This window comes from Culex pipiens, chromosome 2 (assembly GCF_016801865.2).
Source record: "Culex pipiens pallens isolate TS chromosome 2, TS_CPP_V2, whole genome shotgun sequence".
NCBI lineage: Eukaryota > Metazoa > Arthropoda > Insecta > Diptera > Culicidae > Culex > Culex pipiens.
Genome location: NC_068938.1, coordinates 95,976,379 through 95,983,831, shown reverse-complemented (window position 1 = coordinate 95,983,831; position 7,453 = coordinate 95,976,379).

Here is a 7,453-nt window from a genome sequence, read left to right as displayed (position 1 = left end):
AAAATTTTCAAAGTTTTAATGACAAATTCTGTCCCAGTTAAAAAAAGACATAATCTGATGGAATCTCCTTTCCCAAACTAGACAACATTCACGGCAAACAATCACGCCCGGCTCCAACAAATCAAGTCATTTGAATGTCGTTACCGGTGACACTCCGCCGTCACCGTCGTCTTCAGATCGATATCAGCCGCACTACTGACTGCACACCGGTCTCCGAAGCCGGTGCCTTTCACCGGCTCTCTCCCGGTACGGACATCGCCCGGGTTCAACAACTGGAAAGCTCCAGTTGTGAACCCACGACGAAGCAGGTTCTCCCCCATCCCATGCACCGCACACGAAAAAAAGTGAGTGTGAGTATAAATAAAAACAAACTCTGCTAACGACTCCACGAAATGGTCCGGGGGAGGGACCGGGTGGCATTTCTGTAATTGGATTGACCTAGTTGTGGGGACGCGGTTTTTCACCTTTTTTTGCGAATTTCCTTCGGCATGTGGGCAAATGTAAGCACGTCGAAAAACGGCCCTATCTGCAGTGCACACATCGTTGGTGGTGTTCTCTCTTGTCACATTTTGAAAATGGGTTTTTCTGTGAGGTTTAACTAAATTGTCACGATGATTTTCCGTTTTGACGAAACATGAACTTTTCAAGATACAAGATTCTTTTTTGCAATTCCGTCGTGAAACTACTTACTTTTCCTGTCATTCGTGAACGACGAAATAGCCTACTTTTCTGTACCAAAAATAACAGAATCAAAAAGCAACACTTTTCAGCACTTGTTTCGAAAGGTAACACTTTTCAACATTTTTTTGATTTACATGAAAATTTGACTTAAAATTTGCAAAAAATGTTGTATGGAACTCGTTGCAAAACTTGATTTTTTCAGCACTCTTCGTATTTATCCAACTCGGTGAACCTCGTTGGATAAATGTACGACTCGTGCTGAAAAAAATCTCTTTTTGCAACTTGTTGCATAAACTAATATTTCGATTTTTTTTTATTTTTCCCATGTGTAGGAGAACATTTTGAGCAGCTTTTGTTTTACGAAAAACTTTTCTTCTCCTGTTTTATGTTTTTTTTTTTTTCATTAATTTTCAGTTTTTTATATGCATTTATTTTGTTCATTGTTGGCAGTTTTAGGCAAATTCTACAAACTCCAAACATTACGTTTGGCCTATTTACTATTTTTCTAAATTTGCTGGCATTTTTTTTCAATTTTTAAGTATTTTTCACATTTTTTACAGTCACAACAAAGTGTGTCGAATCATAATCTGGGTCATAATAAAAATCACTGCATACTTATTTTGACATTAAAACCAGGGGATATTAGTTAGAAACAAGGTCTAAGTTGACCCTAGAATCATTTTTTTTTTCAAATCATTGGAAAAGCCTCATAAAAATAGCCAATTTGAGCATTTTCATTAAGTTCGAATTTCTCTCAACTGAATTACATTTTTTGCATCTACAAAAATATCTTCTTAAAAATTCATTCTTGTTCATTCATACAAAAAAAAACATCCTCAATATCGTTTTGCAATCCCGTTTTGAAAATACTTACTTTTTCTGTCTTACCATAGTGACTGAAAAGCTGAAAAGTTCATTGTACACCCAAAGGAAAAATATATCTCAAAATCTTCAACATTGGATTTGCTGCAGAAAATGTCACATTTTATAACATTTTTTGCAGCAAGCCCGTAGATCATTTTTGCCCGCGTGTAAAAATTTCAGCGATCTGCAGTTCTCACAAACACTAGAATGCTGCCCGTCCCCGAGCAACACTCCAAAGAGAAGCATATGTTGGTGCTCTTTCACTCACTTTTCATCAAGCGTCCATGGCGCGGTGGTAGCGTGTCGGATTAATAACCAAGGAGTTGGTGGTTCAATCCTCGTTCTATTGAGAAATTTTTTTTTGTAAAATAACCAAAAAGCCGTCGGTAATGTCGATAATTGTCGGTAACGGGCAAAAATGTCATACCCCTATATCGCAAAAAATGCATGAGGACAGTTTTCATGCAGATTCTGATATACTTTCATGCCGCCATGCATCACAATCATGCGACTGCCAGTTGGGTGTAGCACTCAAATTTGTGCTGAAAAGTAATACGTTTCGACACTGTATTGGAATATGAGTTGACTAAACACACGGACGCCAAATTGAAGCAGGGAAACCCAATTTTCACTGAAAAATACTACTTTAATAGTAGTTTATGCAACAAGTTGCAAAAAGTGGATTTTCTCAGCACGAGTCGTACATTTATCCAACGAGGTTCACCGAGTAAAAAATGTTGTATGGAACTCGTTGAAAAACATGAATTTTTCAGGTCTGAAAAAATCTTCTTTTGCAACTTTTATTTTAGCGTAGTCCAATTTTTAGTAAAATCTTTATCTTTATATAAGTCAGGTAAAACAAATTGAAACTATTCAGTTTGAAAACCACTTTTCACACAATATTTTAAAATCTTGACTTTTTTTTGATAAGGTCCTATAAACAAATGTAAACATTGAGTGTATCCCGCTTACTCCGATGGACTTTGACATAAGGTGTGAAAGGGATACACTCAATGTTTACATTTGTTTATAGGACCTTATCAAAAAAAAGTCAAGAAATGATCTTTGCATATGGTTAAGCTAATGCGTCCAATTTTCCGGGAAGCAAAATCCGGACACAAAACATTGTATTATTATTATCCATAATTTCATTCATCAATATTTTCGTAATTATCTATTATCGTTTTATTCTAATCGCCAGCCTTAGAAATTGCTTAGATTTTTTTAAATATATTTTTAACAAAGAGTTCGATACTCTGGAACTTCTGGTCAATTTGGTATCTTCGGCAAAATGTAAGAACAATTCGAGAAAAATAAATGAACTCCCAAAAAAATATGGAAAACATTATTGCTATTTTTTTACACAAAAAAATCAATTTGCGCAAATAAATTTGTTTACTATTGATTTTTTTCATGCTTAGAGGCAAGGCTGTTAAAATATCAAAACATCAGCTCTCAGCAACTACAATTATCCCGCCTGAATATTCATGCCTCAAATACAACTGCTCTTCTCTCCTTATTAAAACTCTCAGCGCCGAACATAGCCGAACACGTTTTCGTGTTTACACACTCGCGATTGACATTTTCTTTTCTCTCCCATTCCCGCTTCCACGATCATTCTATCGCAACAACGTTTATCTACAATGCGTGGTCGGCTCCTAATCGCCATCTCGTGTTCTCTCATTGCAGTTTTCGAAAAGATTGAGAGACTCAGCGGTGAGAGCGCATAGTCGAGGCAAAGGGGAGTTATAGTTAGAGAGAGAATTACATCGCTGGGAATCACGAGACACAAGAAGAGATCTCACAAGCTACAGTGACGACCGCTATACTCTCGGATGTTTTTGGTGCAGAGATAATCAATTGATAGCTTTTCTATCACTCATTTGCAACACTGCTTAGAAGATTAAAAAGGACATTTTTAATTTTTAGATGTTAAATTAGATTTGGAATCATAAGATTGATCTGAAAAACATGGAAGATTGGACATCTGGCTGCTGAGAGGAAGCTGAAAAACTGCTCCCGCCGTTTGTCACTTCCACACCAATCGCCACTGAATACTCTCTCTTTGCTCTCCCTCTCACTCCATTCGGGTAGTACAACGAATGGCTCAGAGAGGCTGATTGCGCTCAAAGCTGACTCGAAATAGTCTGCGATCGGCTTTGTTTTGATTATTATGTTGATAACACAACATCAAAGAAACATTTGACAGCAATTTCCACCATGCCAAATTTATATTGACGGCAAACTGTGGTAGTGCAGGCCAAGTGAGCGCCTCCCTGGTATTTTGTTCGATTCTCTGCTCTCTGAACATATTCGTTTTTGACTCGGGTCGACGGACGGAGTAGGCAGAGAAATTCACGAAGTATTTGTTTCGCTGTGTGAAGCGATCGGTCAAGGCAGCTAGCGGGTCGTGCTCGCTCGTGAATGGTTGCGCGCTCCAGTCAGCAAAGATTCGTTCGGCGATGAGTGAGCAATTTCTGATCTTTGAACTGAAAATCAACCTTACCGAAAACGAAACTTACGTGAAATTTTTTGATTTCTCTGATACAAATATTATCAAAATGTAAAATTAAAGACTATTGATGATCAGAAATTCCATTCCCAGGATACAGATTTATTTTGATACAATTTTTTTGTAAGTAGCTGTCGAATTTGTTAGGAAACTTGTATCGACGAATCAATGCAAAAAAAAACGTCAAATTCCTTTCGTGACAAGATAGTACGACTGCAACGACAAGAAACCTTTTTGCGGTAACCGGCAAAACAGGAGAAAGTGGAAAATCGGACGAATCGAAAGCAAAAGTTGCCAAGCTGGTCCAATCAACTGACTGGGTTAGGGCTACCAAGGGTGAACGAACAACCGTGCTGTGACCATAAAAAGGGATTCCGCAGACGACTTCAAAATTCTTCAGATGTGTCGTTTGATCACTGCTGCGCGTAAAAGGTATGAATTATTAAACGCAGAGACATATGGCACACCTGATGTCACTGACCTTGCCGCGCGGATTTCACCGCACCAAGTCCGGATCGTTACGGTTTCCCTCAAGATCCCCACACCCCATATGGGAGCGGTCAAAGTCACGTAGACAGGTCGGCACCGCCGAGCAATAGTTTTACGAAAGTAACAAAACAACAAACAAATTGACTTACAGCACTCGAAGGATCGAGCTCTTCCCGAGCAGTCCCTTTGGAATCATGCCACATGCAGGTGATTACGAGCCGGTGTGTGCCCTGTTTGTCTGTTCTATCAGGCCCGAGACGAAAGTAAACATGGACGGAGCTCTTATCAGCCCTCGCAACACTTCTTTGTTTTTTCCTCCCCTTAATTGCCACAATCAACATTTGCTTTTATATACATACTGTGGCCACCAAACAAACAACAACCCAAACCAGTTTGTGAGGCCTCCGCCGCTGATAAGAGGAGTGTGGATGAGGAGTTGATCCGCCTTATTAAAAGTCCGATTCTCGAGCTCATCGCGTTCCGGTGCCGAAAAAAAAAACAGAGCAAATCAGGTTCTAGTCCGCAAGTGACAGAAACGGGTTATGTAAATATCGAAATCCGAGATTTGATGAGCGTCGGTTTTGGAGGTCGCGCGGACTCAAGGATGACGTCGTATCAAAAATAGCTGCTGCGGGAGGTATTCTCAAAAAAACAGTCTACTCTGTTTTTAGGTGATATTCCTCGGCTGATCAACCATATGTCGAGATAAGCAGAAGTGATTGTTAGCTCAAATCGTTATTATTGTTATTATGTGTGTTTGTCGCTGTTTTGCCCGTGACACGTGACACGCTCGAATCCGGTTGGTCGTGGTATCGCATAACAATATACTAGTACCTACACTGGCTTTCCGTACGGTGATGATGATGATGATGGAGTACCGATGTGGTCATATTGCCGCCGGTGCTGAAGTTTCTACTTGCTGCGAGTGGGAACTGGAACTGCTGGGGAATACTAATCAGCTGGTTTTTCGGTTTTGTTTTTCGGGTGATTTAGATGGATTGTGTTACAAGCACGGTTAAGTATAACAATACGATGGATCTGGTTTGAGCTAGTTGAAAAATAGAAAATGATATTTTACCGCATTTTGAGAAACATAAATAAACATAGAAGGAAGTCTAATGTTGATAGAAGAGTGGTCAATACTTTAGTTTTCAGAGAAAAATAAAACATCACATTTATAACTCCCTTTTTTCTTCTTTTAGGTAAGCCAGTTTGATGAATTCATTGGTGGTTCGATAAGTATCTTATTATATTCGACAAATTACCTTTTCACTATGTTCAACAATATGATTCGTATCAAATTAAATCAAATTCACGTCTACTTCATAATAACGAAGACAAATTATTTTTGTGTCCGTTATAATCCCACAAAAGTACAAAAAAATCATCAATCAACATAAAGATTACCGTGATCCTTAATTTTAAAAGCTTTTCACTAGATTTTTTTTGTGTGTAGATATTAAAAAAAATAGAAAACACTGATCCTAAATTCCACAAATTCTGAACAAATTATTCTTAGAAATGTAAGCAAACGTAGAATTCCAAAGCATTTTTCCATTGCCAAGATTTGTAATAACTTAGCAATTGTCTGGAAGCAACTTTGCCGAAGGTTGTGAAGCGATTCGACCTTTCTCAAAATTTTACAAAGTGTAATAATATTCACCATAATCAATTACACAAAAAAAAATATTTCCAATCACTCCTGAATGTCTTATATGATTAAGAATAGTAACAGATGATTTAAGATTGAAATTTACCATGCGCAAAAAGTCCTGTCAAACTTTCTGAGCGTTTTCTCGAAACATCGAGTGATTTACCCCAAGTAACATTTCAGGTTTTATCGTAGCCGTCACAACCGCTATAAAACCTATCAGCCAAAACCAACCTAACAACCTCCTCAAACCCTAATAAAACCTTTGTTAAAACCTAGGTAGGAGTTCAAAAGTCTTATGCCAAACTGGTTTTATTCTGGCAAAAAATAAGTCTTCTTCTTGCCAAATTATATAATGGAGCTAGTTTGCAACAATGGGTGACTCAAATTCAGCTGCGGTTGAAATTTTATCGATAAATGTGGGGGAGATAGAGCAAAAAATATCAACTCGCTTCATCAAAAATATTTCTTTTGAAATTATACTTTTTAATTAAAAAAAGTAATTAAATTAAAAAAATAAAAACATGTTCAAATTAATTTCAAACTTCTATAGCTATGCTGATTTTATCAGAATTCAGCTTAAATTTGTTTTTCATAGAAATTTTATCATATTTATGCTTTTTTCTATTTTTTCTGGCAAGATGGCCGTCAATCTGCGTTAAATGCTCTTTTAGGAGCTTATGGTTTTAAGTGAGCTTTGTGCATGCCTAGTGGCAATTGATAGTTACAACACCCTTGGTTTTAAAGAAGCAAACAATAAAACCGCCATAAGACAAACGTATGGGAAATTGGACGAGCTTTCCGGTAAAAATATTTACGAGACTGAAAAATCAAGCCTGTCATATAGAAATTGCCAAAAACCACTAAAAATCCTATTTTTCCACCTTTTTTATTTTTAAAACCGCTGTATCTTCACAAGGATTGGACATAGGACAAGGGTCAATATGGAGACTTTTATGTAAAATTGTCTGGGGAATCGATTCCCACTATCGGCTTTTGAAAATTTTGACGTTAAGACCACTTTTCAAAAAAACAGTTTTAGTAAATGATTTTTGTATTTTTTTAGGAGAGACATACCATCCTGCATTTTTCGTCAGTCTTTTTGTGACATCTTAGGGCAGTTCCTCAAAAATTTGAACGAAAAAAATCGTGACATCACTTTAAAATTCAACTTTTAAACATAAAAATTGAAAAATCTCATAGAATTGGCGTGCATTTTTCTTTCAGTGTATTTTTTTTTTTCAAAAAGCTCGTCT